The following is a 26237-nucleotide window of genomic DNA, read 5'->3' as shown; positions in this document are numbered from 1 at the left end:
CAATTTTGGAATTCATCGTAGAGTTGTGGGAGGGTGAGGACATTGGATCGCCGGAGGGACTCTGCCAGGTGACTGAACATGGCATCGACGTCTTCATGAGTGTGCCCAACCATGAGAAAGCCAAGTGTAACCGTTTCAAATATGCCTTTGGCAACAAGCATCGCCAAGTACGCGAAGACGTACATGTTTTTGTTCTCACTGCCAGCATTGTCTGTTTGGAGCAGAAGATGGGGTGGAAGGCCACATCGGCCGCAAGAACTTCCTTGAGATTCTGCTTCGTTTGGATGAGGCTGTGCATTCACCGGGCGACCAGCCTCGTCGGAATGGCATGAGGCCTCACGTGATAACCCTACAATCTGACGGTCAACATATTCACTGGGATGGCATGGGGCCCCACGCGATACTGCAAGCCTTTGCTCCTCCTCCAGCTGAACCCTGTATGGGGTTCGATCGACAAGGGCCTTATGCAAGGGTTGGCCATTCAGCTCAGTCTGCGCACTTTGCAGAGACCTTAAGTGTTTTGCTAGGGACGCAATCATCATGTTTGCACCCCCGCCACCCCATAGAGGTACAAAGAAGTTCCCATAGTTCTGGGCACCATGCCCATGAGCGATTATGCCAAATAGAGACACAGGCAGCTGCATGGATGAAGAGATTGCCTTGGGGGCAGGATTGAGTCGAGGTAAGCACGTCTTTTTCTGGTCCATTTTGTCATGGATGATGCAGAGGTAAGAGTCAGGTCTCTCCATGGAGAGAATCCTGTTATGATAATATGCAGTCCTGTAGCTTCTCTGCTCGATGTTGTGGTCGAGCCGCCTTCTAACCAACGTCTCTCGCTCTTGAGCGCTGCAAGAATTCTTCGACAAAGCCATTTTGATAGCAGTGCACTCGTCACACTTTGAAAAGCTGGAGTACTTTCCTATACTCACATCCCTGAACCTGTTGCTCCACAATCTACTAAATCTAGATTGGCTCAGCTTCCTGTAGCCATTACTCTGGAGTTCCCGATTCACATCTTCCAATATGGCCCCCTTGGTATACATGGAAGGGAGAACTCGTTGGGTGTCTCGTGTTCCATCTTCCAAGAGGCGGGTTTTATGTGGTTGCTGCTCGCTACATGTCTCGACAAACCTCTTGAAGATTGCCTCTCCATATACAACATGACCCCTGGTTTTGTGCGTACCGTCGTTCCCATGGACTGCTTGTTGAACCCTTTGTTCCTCAAACTCAGTTTTGATTCTGTAGAATGTGGTTCGAGGGACTCCATAAATGATTCTCCATGCCTTCATGCAGACCAAACCCCTCTGGAAGACCATGCCCCCCACCTGATGTTCTGAAGCATCAACAGATGACCGTAATGCCTCATACACAAAATTGCGAGCTGCCTTCCAGGACAATGTCTTGTATCTTGCTCTCTCCTCTTCAATAGCATCCCAATCAGCATGTTGACAGCACCTCCTCTTGCAACAAGCAACTGTCGAGACCATTCGAACCTCCATCGCCATTTTCTGCCTTTTCGGTTCGTTGCTCAGATCCCTTTGGCTGCGCTTTAGGAAGGTGTACTTTCTTTTCCCATGAAGAGATGTTCTGTCATCAGTTGTAGTGGTGTTTGATTGTGAATCCTTCACATTCTCAAACACTAAGTGCCTCAATTTCCACCGCACAATGCTTCCAATAGTCAGACTGTTTTCTTTTGTGTCAACAACCTCTAAAATCGCAACTCCAATATCATCCCAGCCCAATTCTTGATTAGCAACCGCATCTCTTGGATCGATAACTGTGGCTAAGCCCTCAGCTACCACCTCCCCCTCGGGGTTGTTTAGAAACACCTTTGCCTGAATCCATGTAGCACAGTTCTTAAGATCCACGGAGGGAACATGCGTCGCACTTGCGCTGTCCCCAACATCTGCTTTCTTCTGAAGATTTTTCAAGGCAACAACAACATTTACCCCGACGACCATCTCTCCTCGTTCAATAGCGACCACATTCCCATCGAAGACAGTCTCTACTGATACAGCAGCATTGCCTTCCCCAAGCCTTTGACAGTGTATAACAAAGTTCCGATCCATAGACACAAGGGTCCCTTTTGCAACTCTCTTCCCACCATTCAAAATGTAAACCTTTTCCCCAACCCTGAAGGCCATTCTGAAAGTGCAGAAAAGAAGTTAAGACCATACAAAAAATGATTGGAGAATGGCCTAAATCATAACATACCAAACAACTTCAATAGCATGAGGCCACATGCCATTATTCAAACATGCTATTGACACCCACGTGAAATTTCGCATTCACAAAATTGGCATGAGGCCTCATGCCATCTTGATATACACACAGCTGCAGGCAAGTAAAAACATACATGACAATACGCTAGCCATGAAATTGCAAGGGCCCAAGATGGCATGTGGCCTCATGCCATTTCTAAATGTGGTCCTAAGCCATTCCATGGTGAACATACCAGGAAGCATAAGTGCCGAATATCAAGAGGAAGCGGTAGCCACACCAAAGACAGTGCCGCTCGCAACACCGCAACTACTCGTAGCGCCGCTCGCAACACCGCAACTGCTCGTAGTGCCGCTCGCACAAACTACCACTCGCATAAACTGCCGCTCGCAATGCCGCAACCGCTCGTAGACGCATAAACCACAGCCCACAACGCCGCTTACACAAGCAGCGCTCACTGTGCTCAGCGGAACCAAGAACACGGCGCACAAAAATGATAGATCTAGGAATGAGTTCGAGAATTCAAAAATAACACACGCTTGAACGTCACATCAAATCCTCTGACAAACCAGATCTTATGATTCCTCTGACAAATTTCAAACTGAGTAGCTTCTAGACTTTGCTGTCGGAGGTTGAACTTTGTCACATCATGTCCTTGCCTCGATCCAGCTGTGCCATGTCAGTGATTCGAACTTTGCCATGCCATGTCAGCGATCCGCGCCAAGATTATTCGCCGTGTAAAGGAATAATTATGCTGTGTGTGTACGTCCATTTATGGCAATATAAGGCCACACGCCATTCAAAGAATAATGCTCGACATAAGGCCACACGCCATTCAAAGAATAATGCTCGACATAAGGCCACACGCCATTCAAAGAATAATGCTAGTCGAGCATTTTTTTGTGCATTTTTGGGTTCAAAATTGCATGAGCCCACACGCTATAAAGTTTACCTGTACCAAAAATAGAAACAGCTTTATTTACTTGGGAATTTAAGTGGTTGAGGCATTTTTAAACTTACAAACACATGCCCTACTTACATTCCTTTGGTTGCTTAAAATTCAAAAATATTATAAACCTTTCTTTTTGCATTTTCAATGTTTTCAATTATGGTTTTTGATTTTCGTAAGACCAGCCTAGTAATCTATTTGCATCCCGTCATGTTTATAGCTAGCTTTCGTTTGTCCCCTTCGCTAGCCTGAGATACATCTGCTCAGCATCTGCCTCTTACAGCATTTGCCCAGAAAGGGCATCTTTCTTCACGCAGCATTTGCCACATGTTTAGGGTTTAGGGTTTAGCAATTCAGTAGCTTGATAAACATGCAAATACAGAACTTGATGCAAAATCCTTTGATATGTCACAATGCCCCTAGGACCATAAACACATTTCAATAGAGAGGGTCCTTTCATTTCATAACTCCTTACGTAGATCTTGGTGAAACCAGAGTTAGTGAAGTTAGTTTCTTGTGATCCCGCATCTGATTGTGATGTCCCTTTGCAGTTTCGATGGAAAGGTCAATGCACACCAAACTGTAAAATCTTGGAGCAAAATAACGGTCGGATCTATGGCAAATGCCCCTGAAACATTGTAAGGCTCGTGTGGTCTCATGTGGTGTCCGATCGAGATGCTTCTTTGCAGGGTCATCAAGAAAGACATTGTATACCATTCTGTAAAATCTAGTTGCGATCTAACGGTTGGATCTCCAGAAAACTCAAAAAAATCTCGCGCGTGTCAGAATATCCTAGGAATATACTCCTATGTGCCCCTGAAAATGGCATGCGGCCCCACGCCATTCAAGAGATAACGCTACATGACGCCGAGAATTTTTTGGTGCATTTTTTGGGTTCAAAATTGCATGAGCCCACACGCTATAAAGTTTATCTTTGCCAAATAGAGAAAAGTTTATCTGTGTCATGTGAGGTAGTTACAGTCCTTTGTGCTCGGCATCTGCCTCTTGCAGCATTTGCACTGAAAGGGAATTTTTCTCCATTCAGCATTTGGCCCTGAAAATGGCATGCGCCCACACGCCATTCAAGGAATAACGCCACAGGACGCCTGGATTTTTGGGTTTACAATGTTTAGGGTTTTTTGGGTTTTTTCAAAATATTTTGGGTCCAACGTTTTTTGGGTTTCTTTGGTTCAAAATTGCATGAGCCCACACGCTATAATATTGATTTGAGAGAAAAATAGAAACAGATAGAATTTCTTTATTTAGCTGAACATCTGCCATTTTTGGAAATACAAGATGCTTTGGAATATCCAATCATGCATGGTATAAATATAGCGAGGGTATTAAATGATATCCCAATCATGATCTTTCTTTTGGATTTCGCGTGCATGCAGTCCGAGGAATGATGACGTTGCGGATTTCTTTTGGATTTTGCGTGCTTGCATGCGCGCGGCACTTCAGAAATTAATGGTGGCGCCCAAGTCCGAGGAATGATGACGTGGCAGGATTACCAACCGTTGTGACATTTCGCGCGTGTGAGGTTAGGTTTTGCATTTTGCTTTGTACTCGCGCTCGCACACTCGCGCTCGTGCTCGCATCACACTCGCGCTCCCGCTCGCATCGCGCTCCCACTCGCGATCACACTCACTTCTCTACAGGTTTCTCGTGTGCATCGGCGTCCACTCGCGCTTGCATCACACTCACGCTCGCATCGCGCTCGTGTGCATCGGCGTCCACTTCAAGACACACCCAGTTTGTAACTTCGCTGCCAACTCTGCCGCCCACTCCGCCACCCACACGCAGCCCACTTGGCGTCCCGGGAGATTTCAGCACCACTCTCCAACTGTAAGTGGCAGAGTAGCCTTGCTGCTACGATCCGCTGCACACACAGTGCACATTCGCTAGCGAGTCCGGCCTCGATTGTCACGGCCTCCATTCGGCTTCAAATGGTAAATCTTTTAGGCCAAGTAGAAAATGGCATGAGGCCACATGCCATTCAGTAGCAACATTGGCATGCACCGATTGGGCTCTCGAGTGCAGTTCGGTTACAGATGGCGTGTAGCCTCACGCCATCTTAGGATGCAGCCTCAAGACATCTGATGCAGTGGTGAATGGCGTGTGGCCTCACGTTATTTCCAGCTGCTAGCTTTTCATCTGTCAGCTCTAATTGTTGTGCATTTCTGAACAGGCGAGGAATTGCGTTCTTCTTCCAGCCACTGTCAATGTGGATGCAGAGAAGGGGGAGGAGCTCACCAGTTGGACTTTCGGGATGGAAGGCGAGGATCTGATGCTGTACAACACAGATGGTGGGAGAAAAGAATGCATAGGGATCCTCATCCAAGTGACAGACACTCCATGCAGTTCCATGCAAGAATATGGACTGGCACTTGTGGTAGAGACAACGTCCGCCTTCAAGATCCACCTTGCACATCCTAGCGGCTTCCCGGAGGGGGGCAGCGGCTATGAGGAATTCCTAGAGGGAGCTAGGGAGAGGTTGTCCAGGAGGCCCACAATTTCAAAGACGCTGCGGGTCTATGAAGATCACATGGAATCCACAGACCTCACCTACGGCGATGTTCAAAAACTATATTCCAACATTGAGCCGTTGAGAGTGCCTCCAGTTTGCGAAGCGAAGGGGAAGGGGGTCGATCTGGAAACTACCCCGAAGCAGAAAAGGGTGGTCAAGCTCAAGCCGACGTCCGACTCTGCTGCTCCAAAAAAGAAGCTACTCGGTGATGCCATTGCCTCGGGTTCGAACACTACACCCACCAAAAAGAAGAGCCGCAAAGAGCAGAAAGAGCAAGAAGAGGCAGCAAAAATTGTCGCAGATAATAGTACTTGTTACTATTCCAACAAAGTATATACAATCGACGTGAGCCGTATCGAGATCCAAAGCAAATACAACCACAGGCTAGTATCTGATGAGTGGGTGGAGAAACTGAAGCAGAAGATGCTGGCAAGTCCAGTAACACCCGACATCGCAGACGTGATCCCCTACTACCGAACAATGAAGGGCGAGACGAGGTTTCCAGACTTGATCAATAGGAAGGTGTTGGACGATCAGAACATCCAGTTCTATGCCGTCTCCGGGCAGCATTCTAGCTTGGCGATGCAACAGATAGTTGTGGATATTATGGTGGGCGAGGAGGTAAAGAAAGTCTTCAAGACAAGAGTTGTCCGCCTGATAAAAGGCAACTCGCCCCTCCGATCTATCATATACATCTCCCACGCGCAGAATGTCAAGCAAGAAACGTGCTACAAATCGGGTCTGCACGAGACATTGGCACGAACACGGAAGCTCTGGGTTCAACTGAAGAAGCCACAAAAACCAGGACAAGGACGTGCACTAGCAACTAGCGCCTGGCAGGTAAGCCTCGTTGCATGTGGCATAGCATGTGGCCTCACGCCATTTCCATTGAAGGAATTCTCGAGTCTTCTCTCGAAAACACTGGGGGTCAATGACACACTCAGCATCCATAACATTCTACTCGCGACAAAAGTTGGTTTTGACAAATGGGTAGATGTGCTGAGGAGGTACCATGACGGGGAGTTGCTAAACTCAATGGGTGTGGAGGACGGTCGGAAGCCCAATGATTTGAAGCTCAACGCCTTGCGTTTCTCGCGGTCTCTAGACGACGACGACCTTCTGACAGTGGCTAATGCTCTTCTACGTGGTGAGGTAGTCTTCAACAAGACCAAAATGACTCCCGGCCATATTGTGACATACGAGGACTTGTGCACGACTCTGAGAGCTCGTGCGCTATTGAAGGATTGGATCTTCGAGCAAGTGGCCGTGGCGAGGGTGAGCATCGACACCACGCAAGAGATGATGGAAGAGCTGGAGTTGTCAAATGAAGACATCGACGACTACGTGAAGGGGGCCCCCAAGTTCATCGATCTGCTGCGGGATGCCACGAAAAGTAAAGCTGAGAAGTTGGATCAGTATCCAAATTTCATTAAGAGGGATGTCGACCGCCGGCTTCAGAAACAACTCGACCCCGCAGCAGAGGCCTATCGAGAACCTTACCGGGTATACGTGAATTCGGATGAGGATCAAAGGTGGAAGAGCATCGTTTCCCGCGGAGATGAGCAGGTCAAGAACATCTTTTGTGTGATGGACTTCACAAACGAGGAGATCACTCATGCAGACGAAGTTAGCTCCATCATTGACTTAATGGTGGGACTTGCGGAGGTGGAATCTTCAGTCCACTATATGATCTACGACTCCGAATCCTATCACAAGTTCTGGAAGGCCTTGAACGAGGTGAAGGCTCGGTTGAAAGGCAAGGAGATGCGGGAGATCCATGGGATAATGGCTAAGAAGAAGATACCGACGAATGTTCGCATCTTCACACTCGCCCTTGTTATTGGTCCTGCAGCAGAGTGGGATTGGAGTGACTTCCCAGCTTCGTTCAACAAAGCCGATTGAATTGATCTGAGGGAGGTCAATTTACCCGTGCCTGAGGAACTGAAGACGGCTATGGAGCTTTCGAATCCAAAGAAAGCTCCAGGTGCAGCATGGGAAATGCTCAGCTGGGTCTTCAACGCAATAGCGGGTGACTCCAAGGGCAAATGCGTTGTCGAGTACAACTGCGGCGGACTATTCTTTCGAGCCGCACTACTCAAGGGTGTCCCGTGTGTTGCGGTGACAAACTCCATTGAAGAGGTGACTTCAATGGAGCATATAATTACAGTTGCCAAAGAAAAACAGTATCTTCTCTATCTTCTCTACGAACCTAGTGAGTACGCACTTTAAGTTTAAATGTTATCTCACAAGCTCTGTATGCAGAAGCGTGGCCACCCCCAGATGCTGAAACGGCGTTAACAGCTACTGATGTTAGGCCGAGGTCACAACCTGCACAAGGTAAGGTCACGTGAGGCCTCACGCCATTTTGATTATAGATCGTTGTGAATATTCAGACACGAGGACTGAAAAGCGCACTGGTGGCGTGTCGAAGAAGGACAAACAGACAAGCAATAGGAAAAAAGGAGGTACAAATTATATTTGCAATGGCGTGTGGTCTCATGCCATTCCTTGCAGGAGACACTTTTTCAAAGGCAAAACAGGCAAGCACCAGCCAAGCTCAAACTGACAGTGGTCATAAAAAGCAAAAGCACGTTGGACAGTCGTCGGGATCAGAGGCGTTTGATTCGAAAAGGAAGAAGGGCAACGAAAAGATGATAGGTAATGCCTCGCGGTTATGGCATGTGTGCTCATACCATTCATTGCAGATCAAGGGCTGAGTGAAAGGAGCCAGTCACCACCTTCTGACTCAGATTCCTATGGCGGACTCCCCTTCCCCAATCTCAATGGAGAGGTACAATGGATGAGGGATGTTTTTCAAGTCAGGGCCACGTTTTTCTCATCTCGTCGTCTTCGAAGGGTGCAAGAACGTGCAGAAACCATGTTAAGACAGTCGGGTGAGGATACGGTCCTAGGTCACGCACTAAAACAGGCTATGGATGTCTTGTATTTTGAGATGGAGACTCGGCCAGATGATTTTCCCAAGATGGTCCTGGAAAAACAAGCCATCCAGCCTGAGCAACCTATGGAAGAAATGCAGGAGGGGGATGAGGAGCCAGAGAAAGATAATGAGCAGGAAGAGCAGAAGGACGAAGAGGAGGACAAAGAAGAGGAGGACGAAGAAGAGGAGGATGAAGAAGAGGAGGACGAAGAGGACTTGGATGGTCCTCACAATGGTGACGATCACAATAACGATGATGACGATGATGACGACGATGGCCAGCCTGAGGTGGCCAAAGAGCAGCGGAGGAAGGTCATACAAGACAAACCATCAGGTAAATAATAGTACATCCATTCCTAACCTTTTACCATTTCTAACATTGTCCATGTAGGTCGCAGAAGAAATGGTAAGTAGAGATTATTCAGTTGAATTAAGATACAAACTCTAGCCTTTAGTGTCGAGGAAGGATAGTGCCAAGCAAGGGTCGAAACGTATGTCCAATCCTTTAGAATCAGCAGTGCGCCCAAGTGATATCGGTCCTAGTTCCTCAATAGCAGTTGATGGTAAATACAGTATAGTCGATTCAATGTGCTAATGAGTTTGTTTTTAGTAGCACGGGAGGATACCATCTCAATCGAAGGGAGATATTTGGACATGCATATGGATCCGCCAGTGGACTCTACTTGCCTGCAAGAGTCATCAAAGCTGGTGGAGGCTACTATCCATATCAACGCCAAGCAAGCTGACCACGCTCCACTTGATGCTGCCCATACCACTGAGTCAATCTTGTCCACGTATCCAACTGACGGTGACCAGGCGCCATTGGACCCGCATGAGGCCGCCCCAGCCGCCAAGCCGGTCGTATCCTCATTTCCAACGTGTGCCCAATCGTCTGACTACGCGCCGTTGGAACCTCCCTACACCGCCCCTGCTGCCTGTTCGGTCATGTCCACTTTGCCAACGGAGGCACCAGCTGAAATGGCGTGTGATCACACGCCATCGGAACCACCCCATGCCACTGTTGAGCCAGTTGTACCAGAGTCTACAGCTGAAATGGCATGTGCCCACACGCCATCGGATGCGATTGACCCCACATTGCAGAGGAGAGTATTTCCGCCCTTCACGTTTCCTCGACCAAAACCCTCTGAACGACCATCGGGAGCACCATTCGCTAATATTGTAGATGGTAAAATTGACTTGTACCATTTTTTATGCTGACGCATTTCATTTCAGAGTCACGGCGAAAGTACTGTATCGTTTTTGATCTGAACGGTGTCCTTTTCTCCCATGAGCGTGGCTCGTCCTCGAATGTCACTGCACCCTCCAAAGCCTGCGGTCGCAAGTTGGTCAAAAGAGACAGATTCACATTAATCACACGGGAGAAACTGCGGGATCTAATAATGACCATGCGACACTTAAAACAGAGGGCCGGGTTCAATTTGCAATTGGGAGTTTGGACATCCATGATGCGCCACAATGCATTAACGTTGCTACAGATGATGCACGATCAGACGCGAGTAATATTACCATTTGACTTTCTCCTAACGCAGGAGGATTGCTTGACTATGGTCCATGTGAGGGGTAGCAAGCCCATCTTCGTCAAGGCAGAGGCTGTAGTGATGAACCGGACTGCTAGGTCAAGTGAAATCCTCATCATCGATGACTCGCCGATTAAAACTGCAGCGAACACGCACACATATGCAGTGCACCCCATCTCTTGCAGTATGGAAACTAGGGAGAAGAAACCGTATGTTCTGGGGGACCTTGCAAAATGGCTTGAAGCGATGGTGATAGAGAACCGGCCAGTCCAGGAGGTGGCTGCAGAAATCAACCAAATGGCAGATGGAACGGTATATCAGAAGCCATTTGATCGGACAGACACCAGTTATCATTTATGGCATGTATATTGTCTAGCCAAGCACTATCCGCATCTCCATAATCTGCTCAACCGGATGGGTTCTTCGACCACTGAACATGAGCGTGGACGTATTAGAGAAGAGATGGCATTACTATTGGGTTTAAATCCTGATAGTGTGGAGAGTGATGAAATTCCAAGATTATTGTATAGGCGTTGGAGGCAAAAAATAACAGTCTGAGATGGCATGTATTTATTTAAAAATGTAACTTATTATGGCATGGGGTTCCATGCCATTGTATTAATATTAAAAGACAATTCTTTGAGAGGATTTGCATTTACAGCATGTTATTGGAAGTCTACGAAGTTGTTTTATTAATAAGGGGAAAGTAAAGATTGAATGGGGACTTGGGCTCCACCTAGACTCAGAGCAACTGAGCCAATATTAAAAGGATGGAAAGAAATTGGACGACGATGACAAGGAGAAGAGAGAGGTGAAGCAGTGAGAAGTGATTGAGTAGACATTTCCTTGTTTAAAATAAAATGGCATGTGCCTCAATGCAGTTGAATTTTGTTATATTTATATACTATATAAAGGTTTGGAAACCTTATTTTACAAGTGGGATAATGACAATTCCCACTTTAACGAAATAGAGCTTAGCAAAGGTAGCTACACCTTCCATTGTGTATGGGAGAACTCTTTGTGTCACCAGGCTAGGCTCGTCAATAAACTTTGCCGAAACAAAGTTATTATCGCTCCCACTATCTAGTAAAATCTATATTGGACCACCACAAAACATACCTTTTAACATTAAAGTTGATTCAAGAGTGTCCTTGAGCTCCATCTTGTTCCATACACAGTTGAGTCGACAAACAACAATTGAAAGCTTCTTCTTCCAACTGAAATTGTCGTCCCCATCATCCTCACACTATAAAGTTTGCAATTTTTTAATATTTGAGTTACCGTCAGTAGAATATTGGCCATGTTTTTTGCTTTGCTACTTGTTCTTCAACTATGAACAATCAGCTTTCTAGTGTCCAAGCTTGCCGCAATGATGACAGCCCTATCTATAATTCTTCACAAAGAACTTCTACTTCTTTGATTGAGGTAGCCACCACAAACTTTAGGTTGTGGTGGTTGTTCCCATCCTTATGTCCATGATGATCATTATGATAGTTCTCGACAAAAGGACTACTCGAACGATTCTGAAACTTGTGCTCGTCATTGTCAAGTTGACGAGTCACATTAAAGAGCTCCTCCAAAGTCCTTGTAAGCTGAGTATGACACAAGTGTTACTGCATACTCTCACTATGAAGGCTATCAATAAAGTAGGACTTGTTCTGATCTAGATCCTTCGTTGGAACACAACTAATCAAGCGAGTAAACTTCGTAATATAGTCCTCGAGTGTCATTTTCCCTTGTTGGAAATGTCAAAGGTTTGTACAAGCATTCTCCACGTCGTAATGAGGGGCAAAGCACAAATAGAAAGCAGCCTCAAACTCATCCATGGTAGACATTGGTGGTTTTTTATCTACAATACAAGACTCCTCAAGCCAATTCCACCACTGAAGACTTGCATCATGCAAAACTATTGGAATAACCACTAAAGCCTTTACATTTGGAGTTCCTTTAGCAACTAAGAACTTCTTCACATTAGCTAGCCAAGTTAGCCATACCACCATCTCTAATACCAATGTTATGATCCAACGTAAAAAAACAAAGATCTAGTCTCCTTAGACTAGGCTATGCCATCTCTTGAGGTTCCTCACCACCCAACCACACCCAAGCTACACTAATCTTTTTCTTTTAGTGCCATTGAGAGTTAGGGATAATTTTTAAATCATTATTACTCTTTTCATCTTGGCTTTCAAATTCAACCCTTCTTTATTAGGCTTTGATCATGACAGAAACACTAGATAGCTCTTTTGTATTTAATCATTCTACCTTAATGTGCCTAGCTACAGGTTGCATATCCTTATGAGGCCTATCATTCTTGTTTGATGATTCAGTTTGATTGTATGGTCTAGGATAACGAGTAAAAGTCTTAGCTTGATCATACTCTTCTAGCCTTTCATAACATATTGTAACCTCTAAGCTAATTGTATTCTCTAGGTTGATTATAGTCTCTAAACTTATTTTCCTCACAACTAGGTGGATAATCTCAAAACTTACCTCTAAGTGAATAATCTCAATGGTCATTGTGCCTTTCAAGGCGTGGGTATTCATGTTTTGCACTTCAATTATCATTATAATTGTTCTTTTTACGATAACTTCTGTCATCAAGTGGATAGCTTTATGTATATGCTATTTTAGCAATTTGGGCTAAATGTTGGCCTTTTGGTTGTTTAAATAAGGTTTTACATTCTTTAACTGAATGCCCTTCTTTTTCAAAAATTTAGCATTTGATCAATTAAAGTTTGTATTCTTTCTTACTATGGCCTTCATTTTTACATCTGGTACACCAAATCTTTTGTTTGAGATTGGTTTGCAATTTAAAGCTTTTTAAATGATTAGTTTCCTTATCTATAAGAGTCATTCTTTCATTTGACTTTACCATATCTACCATGTCATATTGTTTTATGAGATTTTGGTAGGCAATCATGACATTTTTTAAGTCATCAAAATTTGCATGAGATCTCTTTATCATATGTTCATGATAAATTTTCTTGAGGTCCTATATATATATAGATGTAAGTGCATTTTTTTTTACACTAAGTCTTTACAATGCTTATAACATTTGTTGAATCAAGTTGTATATTCCTCAATTGTTTTAAATTTTCCTTGATGAAGTTTTTGCAATTTTGTTACTTATCTATCCAAACATGGAATTGATTCAATGTCTATTAGCCTAATTATCAATAAGTGTATTTCTGCCTATGAGTATCCAAGCTTTATTATGGATTGTTAAAGTTTCTACAATAATTTCTTTACCTAAGATTGCATAAAATTGTAGTAATTGTTTAGTAGGTAGAATTTTATAAATCCTTTGCAGATTATAATACTCAAGATTTATATCTAGCTCAGATAAACAGAATATCTCTCTGTATAAATAGAATCTTGGTACTATTTTTATTTTGTACTGATAACTTCATAGATATAAGTCTCATTTATACTATGTACTTACAAAGTAATCTAGGTGTATTATCACACTTTCTTTGACAATAGTAAAGGTACCAAGAGTTAAACTTTTATATACCTTAAGCAGAATATTATCAAGTATTTCTCTTAAAGCTGTTTAAGCAATTTTGTTAAATCTATCATTCAGTGGCCTAGCTAGGCATACAAAATAACAAGCAGTAATGGTGAATACAAGTCCTTGCTCAAACTTATATGACAAATTTTTTAGCTTTGCAATGTATTTCAGATTTTTTAGGAGTATCTAAGGGTATTTCACCTTTTTAGACAAAACCCCTTTTATAGTTAATTCACCTAAATATACTAGATGGAGAGCAATTCAAACACTTAGAATGGTTCGTGATAACTGTTTTTGAATTTTTGATTTATGAGTTTTGTTCAAATCTTATAGGCTCTTGCAATATGTGTAAGAGACTTAAACTCTCAAACCGTGTTTAAGTAGTTGTCCAAGCTAAAGGACATTAGATCAAAACTTTGAGACAACACGATATTCTAATTGTGATTCTGTGTTTGTCAAAGCCTCATAAATTTGGGTGAATAATTCCTCAATTTGTTCTTCACTAAGGTTGGCTCTAGCTCTCTTTAAGCTGGAGTCAACAAAAGTTACAAGTGCCCAATTTTCCTACTTATAAATTATGATATACTACTGAAAAATGTGTTCTCTAAAAACTCAAGTTAGAACTTGCATAGAAGGAAACATTCTAGAGTAGTTAATTATGTTTTCCACATTAAACAAACTCCATTCCATTTTCTTTTAGATTTTTCTCAAAAAAGTGCTAGTGAAATAATTTGAAATTGAGTTTCTTGGCAATATATGCCAAACTCCAATTTCAAACTTGTCCCATACTCTGTGGATTAAGTGATGGTTGAAAAGATATCTTTCTTGCGTTGTCTGGGTACTAAGCCACTACAATATCAAAAAGAGCTCGTTCTTTTAGTGTTGTTTAGGCCTTAAAGCCTCTACACTCACTAAAGAAATCTATATGTGATTTTTAGTGCTACACACATTTATAATTCATAAGTGATTTTCTCTTAGTTGTTTTTCAAGCCAAAGAGTGACAACTTATCCCACTATGATTGCCAAAAGTGAGTAAAGCTTTTTTTGCCTATACTTACGTTCTTGCCCCTGCCTATAAAATAGTGATAAACAAACAAAGACAATAACGTAGAGAAGAGAAGAGAATAGAAGAGAATTTAATCTTAAACCCTAAAGGCGTAAGTAAGGATAAGCATATATCACTCTCTCAACTCTACTTTACACAAACAATCATAGGCAAGAGAAAAGATGGTTAATTTAATACAAATGCATGCAATAGTGAGTGGGGGTTGTTTTTCAGCATATCTAAGTACTACTTATATATACTACATGATTTTATAACCATTCTTGCCCCTGCTGGCAAAATAGTGATAAATAAATAGAGACAATAATGTAGGAAAAAGAAAAAGAGAAGAAGAATAGAGAAAACTTAGCCTTGAACCCCAAAGGCATGTTATATAGCAAACAAATGCATATGCACAAGATGAGGCAAACCTAGTTGTGTGTATGGGTGATCTTGAGTTTGAGCTACAATCGTTGTGGGTGATGGCAAGTGAAGCTTTTAACCTCATCCTTTTTATGAATTGGTTATGGTGCAATTATACCAAGTGTGATTTTGAGGCTTCTCCCCCTTGTTTCATAGTTTTTTATATTTTTTCCATTCTTCTCACTTTTATTCCTGTTCACCTTTAATTTTACCTTTGATTCTATCACCTTTATTTCCCCATTACTTCCTCCTATATTTTTGTCTCCTATAGTTTCATCTTGTTTCTCTATTCCCTCTTAAGATCCCTCCTATGGTCTTTATGTTGCACAAGTTGACCGGATCATGAAGTATGCCGATCTTTTTGAATTTGATTTGTTATTTGGGGTTGAAGATTGAAGGTTCTTATTTATTATCAATTACCAAAAGTGATTTTATGTGCAAAACATCAAGGAGATGTTGGGAAATAGTGTTATTTGAATATCACAAAGTCCTTGGGCATGTGAACCTTATCTTGTGACAAAACCTAATGGGAGTATACATTTCTGCAGCAACTATAATCTATTAAATAAAGTGGAGATCTAGATGTGTACACTCTTCTTCACACTACTGATCTTCTAGATCATCTAGGGAGAAGTTATTAGTTCACCAAATTAGAACTTGCTTCTAGGTATTCAATAGCCAAAGAAAACATTCCCAAGATTGATTTTTATACACTATTTGGTTTGTATGAGTTTTTGGTGATGAAGTTTAGTTCGAACAATGCCTTAACGACTTTTTAGCAGCTTTGCAATATGCCATAGATGACTAGTTACTTCATTGATGATGTCTTAATCCATTTGGAAGAGATGTTGAAGGAACATATCCATGATGTTTATAAACTGTTAGATTTGTTGATTTAAAGATGAAGTGGTTGAAGTGCATATTTGAGTCTAAGGACACAACTTATTTGGGGTGCTAGAAGGTTTGCAAATTGATTATACAAATAATATATGCAAGGGGATGGTGTTGACTAAACACACTTGGGCTCTCTTACAACAACATATCTCTAAGACCGATATTAGAAGAATTCATCTGCAAAATGAAAGATTAAGTGTAATCAAGATATCCCAAACCTTAAGGAGTCATCAATAACTCTTTGAGATCCATAAATACCCACTCATAGTCCATGGAATAGATGAAAGATGACATTGACAAATTCAATAATGCTTGCAATAATGCAAAACAATCATAAAGATAATCAATGAAATGGTTAAAATATTACACCTTATGTTAGGTGCTAATTTTGACCATGTGGTTGACATCGGTCAAAAGGAAGCTCAAGGGTATATTAAGGTATGTTAAAGTAAGGAACTTAACCTACTCTAGCTCACAGTAGAGCAGTAGCTTTTGAGGCAGAAATCACTCAACAACTTTAAAACTTGCAACCACTAATTGATTTGGAAAATAGTGATTCTAACATAGAAAGTCTCATGTCTTTACAAAGTGATACAAATTTGCCACTAGCACAAAAGAAAAATCCTATATTAAAACTAGATGGTAAGGATGAAGAAGCAGTGAAAGGCATTTTAAATGCCGAAATTACAATCACTTTAGGTTAACTTCTCATTTTAACACTTTACTTTAGAGTTGCATTGTTTAAAGAGTTCTCGCTTAGAAAGGAAGAAACTTTAATCCTATATATGGCCATTGTAATTGAGATAAGGGATTGTGATGATAAAGTTCCTACAATTGATATAAAGATTGGCAAGAATCTATTATCTGGAACTCTTATCGATGGTGGCTCAAGCGTAAATATTCTAAAAGAGAGTATTTGCAAAGAATTAGGCTTAGATTTAATTCAACCAACCCTGTTTAATGTAAAAATAACTGATGATTGATGTGTTAGGCTTATTAAAATTATTAAAAAATATCTTAACCAATATGGCTAGCCTAAAGTACAAACTCAATTATATTATGCTTAAAATGACATAATAAGATTTTGCCTACAAAACTCTACTAAGCAAGCCTTGGCTAAAAATTGCTTGCACAAACCAAGACTAAAAAAATGGTTTTTTATGTATAGAGTAGGGCAACTAGAAAAGACTTGTACTCATTACTTCCACTATACAATTGGAAAGGAAAAATCAACTTGTAAGCAACTAAAAAAAATGACTTGAGAGACAATCCATTGCAGTTTAAATAAAGAAGGAAAGGGCTCATGAACAAGAGTGCACCCCTTTTTTTACTTGGTTAAGGGTCTTGGGATACTTGGGGTTAGATGTCCTTGGGTTTGAATAGTATTACGCTGGGTAACTTCCCGGGAAGTTCAAATTCAGGAATTTACACAACCCCTCAAAACTCAATCTTATTATTAGGAGGAAGGATTAGACGATTTCTAGGAAGAACAAATCTTAAAAGTTTTCTCTGAAATTGAGCCAATTTCAAAGGTTGATATCTATTCAATACTTAAAGAAGTATCTAAGCAAGAAACCTTTAGACTAAAGATTGGTTTGGGTATAACAGATTTCAATTTAAAGGAGGATCCTACCTATAAAATTAATCAATAAAGAAACTATATTTTGCATATTTCTTGTGATCAACCACTTGAGCAAATAAATTTAGCAGATGAGGATAATCTACATACTATCACAATTGCTCAAAGATTGCAAAGTGAATTTCGCAATCAGGCTATAAATCTACTGAAAAAGTACAAGGACATTTTTGTTTGATTTTATATAGATTTAAAAGGCATCTTACTAGAACTTTGTACATATTATATTGAGATACTTTTGGGAAATATGCCTAAAATGCATATGCTCTATAGAATAAATCTTAATTACCAAAATAAAGTTCAACAGAAAATAGATAAACTTCTCGAAGCATGATTTAATTATCCAATCTAAAATGTTCAATGGCTTTCACCTAATTACCAAAGTAAAGTCAATGAGGAAATCAATAAACTTCTCTAAGTAGGATTTATCTATCCAAGTGAAAATACTTAATGGCTTTCACCACTTGTAATTGTGCCTAAGAAAAATGGCAAATTATGAGTTTGTGTGAATTACAAAAGCTAAATGATGCAACAAAAATGATATATTCCGTATTCCTTTCATATATGAAATTTTGTATTCAATAGAAGGCCATGGGATGTATTTATTTTTAGATAGATTCTTTGATTATAACCAAGTGGAAATAGCATTTTAAAATTAACACAAAACAGATTTTATAAGCCTATGGGGAGGTTATACTTATTGTAAAATGCGTTTTGACCTATGCAATGCTCATTTCACATTTTAAAGAATTGTTACAAACACTTTTAAAGAATATCTCATTGATTTTATAAGAGTTTTCATGAATGATTTTAGTGTTTTAAACTCTAGAATAGAACATTTAATTTGCTTGCAAAAATATTTTAAAAAATGTAGAGAAAATAACATTTCTCTTAATTTAGAGAAGTGTACTTTCTTAAATGATTGAAACAATATTTCCACCATATGACTTAAAAAGTCTTAATTCCTTTTTAGGGAAAGTTGGCTATCATAAACGATTTATAAAAGCTCATGCAAAGATTGACAAGCTACTTGTTGATCTTTTAAATAAAGATACTCTATTTAGATAGAATGAAAATTGTTAAGAAGCATTTTTAACGCTTAAATAATGCCTCAAAGAGGCACATATACTTGTAAAACCCAACTAGATAAAGAAGTTTCACCTACAAGTCGATACTTCTGATAATGCCAAAGGTGCTATAAGCAACTAAAGGGAACGACTCGAAAGACGATCCTTGGGGTTTAAATATAGAGGGAAAGGGCCCATTAACAAGAGTGCACCCCCTTTTCCAATCGGTTAAGGGTCTTGTGATACTTGGGGTTAAGCATTCTTGAGTTTGAATAATACTGGGCTGGGTGACCTCCCGGGAAGTCCAAACTCAGGAGCTTACAATTTGGTATCAGAGCCTTTTCCTCAGTTCTAGCGAAGGATAGAGGCAGATTGCTGGGAGATGGCAAAGGCAGGGCGGAAGTGAACCAAGGCAGAGACGGAACCTCCTCCAGAGCTGGAGCCTCCGGTTGAACGAGAGGCTATGGATGAGGAATCCTTGCATGAGGAGGACTCTAGTGAGGAAACTTCCAAACAGGAGTCTGGTGGCGAGGTTCGGTCGTCCAAGGCTTGATTGGACGTGCTAGAAGGACAGTTGGCACAGACCAATGCCCTGCTGGAGACTCTTGTACGCAAGTTAAAGCGTGACAAGAAGCGGAAGAAAAAGAGAAAGACTGCGGATGCTAGCAACGCAGAAGGTGCGGACCCTTCAACAGGGACTGAGACAGAACCAAACAAGGTCGAACAGACCGAAGTAGAATCAGTCCCTTAGGCAGTTCCCAAGTACAAACCAAAGCCCCCACCGGTCTTCAAGGGAGTGAATGACTATAAGGTGGTGGAGGATTAGTTTTACGATATGGAGGACTACTTCCGAGCGTTGCGATTACCGAGCTCGGAGAAGGTCCCATGTGCAAAACCATACTTGGCAGATAATGCCAAGTCTTGGTGGAGAACGACGGACGCCAACAAAGGACCGGTGGCCACTTGGGACATGATGAAGGCGAGGATCTGCGCAACATACGTTCCTTCGAATGCCACTCTGCATCTAAGAGATGAGCTGAGTAGGCTGAAGCAGACTGGAACCATTCAGGAGTATGTGAATGGGTTCATGGCAAAGAGGATACTTGTCACGAACATGGGGGATATAAATGCGTTCCATGCCTTCATATCAGGTTTGTAAACCTGGGCTCGCAGTGAGGTGATGCACTGGAACCCGACCAACTACAAGGAAGCGTTGGATGTGGCTATCAAGGTGCATTTCAATGATAACCTGCGAAAGGGGAACGCGACAGGGTCGGGATTCACGTTTAGTAAAGGGGCCAAACCAAAGGGAACATATAGCAAAGGGAAATTCAAGAAGAGTTTCTCTAAGAATGAGTCCTCGGGGTTCTGGAAGGGCAAATCCGATGGTCAGTGAGCAAGTACATGGGGGAGTCAAGCAAAAAGAGACAAACCCACGAATAAGAAGGTCAAGTCGTTTAGCAGCGTGGGAAACAACGTATGCTACAACTGCGGTGAAGCGGGACACTTTTCGAGGGAATGTCCCTACCCGAAGAAGGCCAGAGCCAATATGACCATTAAGTCGGGTGAAGTCCAAACTGAGGTATGTGATCCAGTCCCTAGTTCAAAGTTACTCATTACACGAGCAACTTTGGTAAAGAGTCGTTCGCGACATCTACTAGCCCTCCGAGGGAAGATTGGGGGTAACTTTGTTAAGATCCTTATTGACACGGGTGCTTCGGATAATTTTGTGGCTGCAGACATAGTTTGGCAAGCCGGACTAATGGTGCAACGGCTGGGCGAACCAAAGACTATAGAGTTTGTTCAAGGTAGCCAAAGCACCGATGTGGTACTTCGACAAGCGAGAGTCGAAGTAGGGACTTGGAAAGTAGACATGGACTTCACTGTGTTGGACATGGCGGGATTTGACGTGATCTTTGGGATGAATTGGTTCAATCGGTTCGTGGTAGCCCTACATGGACAAAGTAGGAACCTTGTGGTACTGGCGAATGCCCAAGGAAGAAGATCCATGGTGGAGGCCCAGGATCTAAAGGTAGGGCAATGCAAGGCCAAAGATTCATGCTTAAACCTGGTATCCACGAGAGGACAACTCACTAAAGGGACCAAGGCTACATTTTTGTGCTTACTCTCGGTGAGAAGTGACAAAAAGACAGGAATGGAAGAAGTACCTTTAGTGATCCAGCGGGTGTTGGACCAATTCCAAGATACCATGCCAGAGGAGCTACTGGCGGGATTGCCCCCCGCACAACCGATAGAACATAAAATTGAGCTGGTCCAGGGTGCTGAGGTGGTGGTTCGTCCCCCCTATCGTTTGAACGAAAAAGAACTTGCCGAGCTCAAGTGCCAACTAGAGGAGTTGGTGGACAAAGGGTATGTTAGATTGAGCAAGTCACCGTATGGGGCACTGGTGCTATTTGTGAAAAAGAAAGATGGATCTATACGCATGTGCATAGACTACCAGTTGCTCAACAAATATACAAAGAAGAATAAGTACCTTTTGCCAAGGATTGAAGACCTGTTCGATAGGTTGGGAAAGGCAAAATACTTCTCGAGGATTGACCTAAGGTCAGGATACTACCAGATTAGGGTAGCAGAAGAAGATGTCGAGAACACAACTTGTCAAACGAGGTATGGGAGCTTCGAGTTTCTGGTGATGCCCTTCGGGCTATGTAATGCGCTGGCAATGTTTTCAGCGTTGATGAACTATATCTTTATACCCTATTTGGATCACTTTGTGGTCGTCTATATTGACAACATCTTGATCTATAGCGAAATGCTAGAGGAGCATGCCAAACACTTGACGAAAGTGTTTGAGAAACTAAGGGAACACTAGCTATATGCTAAAGAGAGCAAATGTGACTTTACTCAACAAGAGGTAAAGTTTCTCGGGCATGTGGTGGGCAAGGACGGGCTAAAGGTGAACCCGGAGAAGGTCCAAGCAATCTAAAATTGGGAGCGACCATCGAATGTACACGAGTTAAGGGCATTCCTAAGGCTATGCAACTACTATCGAAAGTTTATCAAACACTATTCGAGAGTAGCCCTGCCCTTAACGGACCAAATGGGAAAAGGGAAGATGGTATGGACAGCGGAATGCGAGGCGGCATTTGTCCACCTCAAGGGGAAGTTGAGGAAGGCTCCCGTGTTGGCGTTACCAGACTTTGGTAAGGACTTTGAGCTAGAAACAAATGCTTCAGACTTTGCGTTGGGCGCAGTTTTGAAGCAAGACAACCATCCAGTAACGTTCTTCTCGAAGAAGTTGGACAAAGCTCAACGGAAGTGGCCTGCCCATGAGAAGGAATTGTTTGCGGTGGTCAAGGCACTTAAGGAGTGGCAACACTACCTTGGGAGACACTTCAAGGTTTACATGGACAATGTGGCAACGAAACACTTCTTGTCACAGCCCGACTTGAGGGGAAAACAAGGTCGGTGGGCCAATGCCTTGGCCGAGTTTGATTGTGAGATTTTGTACAAGCCTGGGAAGAGCAACATCGTGGCAAATGCGCTAAGTCGAAAAGCGAGCTTGAAGTTGGCTATATCTAGCACGACAGCAACCTTTTGGGATGATGTGCGGACTGCATACGAGAACGATGGTCTAGCACAAGAAGTGTTGCTGAGGAATCTAGAGGCACGGGAAGCTCACCAGAGAGGTGAGCTGCCAACGGAAGAGAAAACGGGCTATGCAGAACGCAATGGACTCATATATTACAAGCAAACGAGGGTGTATATTCCAGAAGGGGAACTAAGGAAGGTAGCCTTAAAAGAGTGTCACGATGGACCTCTTACGGGACACGGTGGAGTACCCAAGACAATGGGCTTACTCAAGAGGAAGTACCATTGGCCAGATATGGCTAAGGATGTCCAAGATTATGTAAAGACATGTCCAACATGTCAGCAAGTCAAAGTCGTGACTAAGGCTAGTGGGGGCTTGTTACAAAGCATCCCAATTCCAGATTGTCCATGGAAATGTCTTACAATGGACTTCATCACGGGACTTCCCCCAAGCGAGGGGTTCGATGCGATATTCATGGTGGTTGATCGATTTTCGAAGATGGCACATTTCATACCCACCACAACAAAAGTGGATGTGGAAGGTGTGGCGAAGCTGTTCTTCGAACAAGTGGTTCGAGTGCGGGGAAGGCCGGAAGAGATTATCTCAGATCGAGATAAGATCTTCACCAATAGGTTTTGGAGGACACTCCTAGAAAAGTATCGCACCAAGTTGAAATTCAGCACAGCCTATCACCTACAGACAGGTAATGGGTATTAAGTTAAAATTGATGGCACTAACACTTCTTGACAGACGGACAAATGGAAAGGGTGAATAGGTAGCTGGAAGATTATTTGCGATGCTATGTCTCGGGAGACCAGACTGATTGGGTAAGTCATTTGGGACTTGTGGAAATGTGTTATAACAACTCACCACATTCAAACATCGGGGTGAGTCCATGGGAAGTCATCAATAGGCGAGCTATTGAAGGTCTTGTGGAACTTGGTGTGGCCGAGTATCATGGAGAGTTACCCACAGTGGAGGCATTCATGGCGGAAAGACTCAACATTTGGAATCTAATGAGGGATTCTTTGGAACGGGCTCAACAAAGGCAAACTAAGTACGTGAACCAGAAGTGCTGGGATGTAGAGTTTTAAACTGGGGAGAAAATGTGGCTAAACACCAAGAACCTCAAGCTACCAAGTGGGATCAACCAGAAGTTGACCCAAAGGTAAAAATGCATGTATTCCTATAAATGAATTGATCTTGAGTTCCTTAAGCAAGTTCGCGGGGCCTTACGAGATTGAGGCTCGAATCAGTAAAGTGGCTTACCGTCTTCGACTTCCTTGAGAGATGGGGAAGATGCATCCCGTGTTCCACGTGAACTTACTCAAGCCGTATTTTGAGGATCCGCTTCGCAAGGACCAAGTGAGACTTTTACCTGAGGTTATCTAAGGGGAAGAAGAATACGAAGTCGAGGCCATCCTCAATGTGCACAAGAGCAAACGACAAGAACGTGAGGTGAGAGAGTTCCATGTGAAGTGGAAAGGATTTCCACACTGCGAAGCAACATGGGAATCGGAGGAGAACTTAGCGAACGCGCGAGATCTAGTGGAGGAATTTCTACAAAGCAGAACTCTATGTACTTATGCAAAGTTTAATTAAAAGTATCAATTTGAGAAGTTGAGTAATGGCATATGTTGGGACCCGAAGGCACGCCGAAGGTAAACTAATTAGCATGGGTTAGCTAAGTCGACTAGGCGTAAGGAACTACGCCCGACTCCCTGCGGGGATGTCGAATCCGTAGACGTATTCTACGGAGGTTGGGTTTGAGTCCCAACCCCCTAGTAAAGCAAGGTTGGGTTCAAGTCCCGACCCCATATTAGGGCGTGGTGAGGTGAGGAGTATAGGGACACCTATATTCCGTTGTCATGGGCTCTTGGCCGGGGAGGCTAACTTAGGCACACCGCTAAGTGGGTGGATTCCCCCGGAAACATGGTTAACAAGTCATAGGATAAAAAAAGAGACGTTCGATGTGGGCATTGAACTTCTTCTATGGGTGGTGGAGTTGTAAGGAACCAACTCGCCGAGGTGTCATAGGCAAAAGGAGCCCTGAAAGCATGACCAAAATGATAAAGAGTTCATCGGATGGGACCGAGTTTAAGATCGAGTCCAAGACTGACTCTAAGACCAAGTTCGAGATAGAGTCCGGAATCGAGTCCGAGGCTAACTTGGAGACCGAGTTCAAGACCGAGTTCGAGACGGAGTTCGAGATCCAAAATCAGGTCCAAGACCGAGTCCGAGGTCGAGTCCAAGATCGGGTCCGAGATCGGGTCCAACATCGAGTCCGAGATCGAGTTCGAGATCGAGTTCGAGACCGAATCCGAAGTCGGATCCGAGATCGAGTCCAAGATCGAGCTAGAGACTAAGTCTAAGTATTAATACGGGTCAAGGGGTGAAAGCCCAAAGCATGCGTCTCTCAGTGGGGGCTGCAGGGGGTTCCAAAAGTATAGTAGAGATAGTGAGGTCCAGGAACCAGTCTTGAAGGAACTCTCCAATGGTGCTTCCAAACTGACTTGAGGTTGGGACTGGGACTGAGGGGCCTTGGGTGGGAGTGAGCATGGACTTGGATGGTGCTAGAGGGGCCATCCAAGGAAGTGCTCAAGAGCAACTCCCACTCTCGAAAGGGAAACCGACTGTGGTGCACCTGCCTCAAGTGGAGTGGTGCCCCACTTGAGTACTATGCGGCTCATTGGTCCTTGCCCTTCCTAGGGGCTTGGACCTTCCCTTTGGGATAGAAGTGGGGGGGTAGAGGTACCCATACCGGGCCGTTAGGCCACGGTGTTTTGCCCCGGCGTCCCGAAGCAAGTGTTGCACCCGAGACTTGAGATTTAGAGGGTCCCATGATCAAGTCTTGTGGTACCAAGGGATGTTAGGAACGTGGAAGCTTGGTATGCTTGGCTACTTGTGCTTGTGGGGAGTGTAGCCGAACCTTAAGTCCAGTCTAACCCGGGGAGGGGGATTGGGGGAGATTTGGGAATCCGTGGATTAGGTTAACACTTCGTTCCTCATGCAGTGAGTAGCTAAAACCAAGTAGGAGCAAGTAGGAGATGGTACCATATGCGGGAACCTTGGCGAGGGAACTTAGCAAAAACCAAGGTAGTGTTGGACGGATAGACGAGGTAAGCTGGCAAATTGGAAAGAAAAAATTTGTGGCTTACAGGTGCAACATTGTCCCAAACACAAGGTGATCAAAACGATCATCCTATTTACTATGCCAGCAGATGTTTAAATCCTATTAAGCATAATTACACAATAACTGAAAAAGAAGCTTTAGGTGTAATTTACGTTTTACAAAAATTTAGGCATTATCTTTTGGTAACAAAAGTAATTGTTTTTTTATGACTATAAAGCTTTTTTACATCTTATCAATAAACTGTGCATATCTACTCGATTAACTAAATGGTTTTTACTATTACAAGAATATAATCTTGAAATAGTATATAGACCTGAAAAATTCCATGAACAAGCTGATTACCTAAACTACATCATTACAGGAGAGTCACCTATTACTAAGGTAAACAAACTCCTAGATTCTCATTTATTTGCAATCTCTGTGCCTACCACTTGGTTCGAAGTTATATAAATTTATCTTTCTACAGGCACCATTCCACCCCACTATAACTCGCTAGAGAAAAAAAAGTTGTTTATCTTGAGTATACAATTTTACTTTATCATTAGGGAATGTCTATATAAATTAAGTATCGATGGAACACTAAGAAGATGTGTTAATAGGTAAGAGGAAAGAAATGAAATCTTAAGGGAAGCTCTCTTAAGCCCATTAGGAGGCCAATTTGTAAATGAAATCACTACTACAAAAGTTTTACAAGTAGAGTTATAGTGGCTTACACTTTGGAAAGATATAGCAATTTTTTGTAAAAATTGTGATATTTGTCAAAGTTATAAACTACCACCTAAAAATCAAATCCACGAACTAAATCC

Source organism: Selaginella moellendorffii, unplaced genomic scaffold (genome assembly GCF_000143415.4).
Source record: "Selaginella moellendorffii unplaced genomic scaffold, v1.0 SELMOscaffold_156, whole genome shotgun sequence".
In the NCBI taxonomy this organism is placed as follows: domain Eukaryota; kingdom Viridiplantae; phylum Streptophyta; class Lycopodiopsida; order Selaginellales; family Selaginellaceae; genus Selaginella; species Selaginella moellendorffii.
This window is presented reverse-complemented; position numbering follows the sequence as displayed.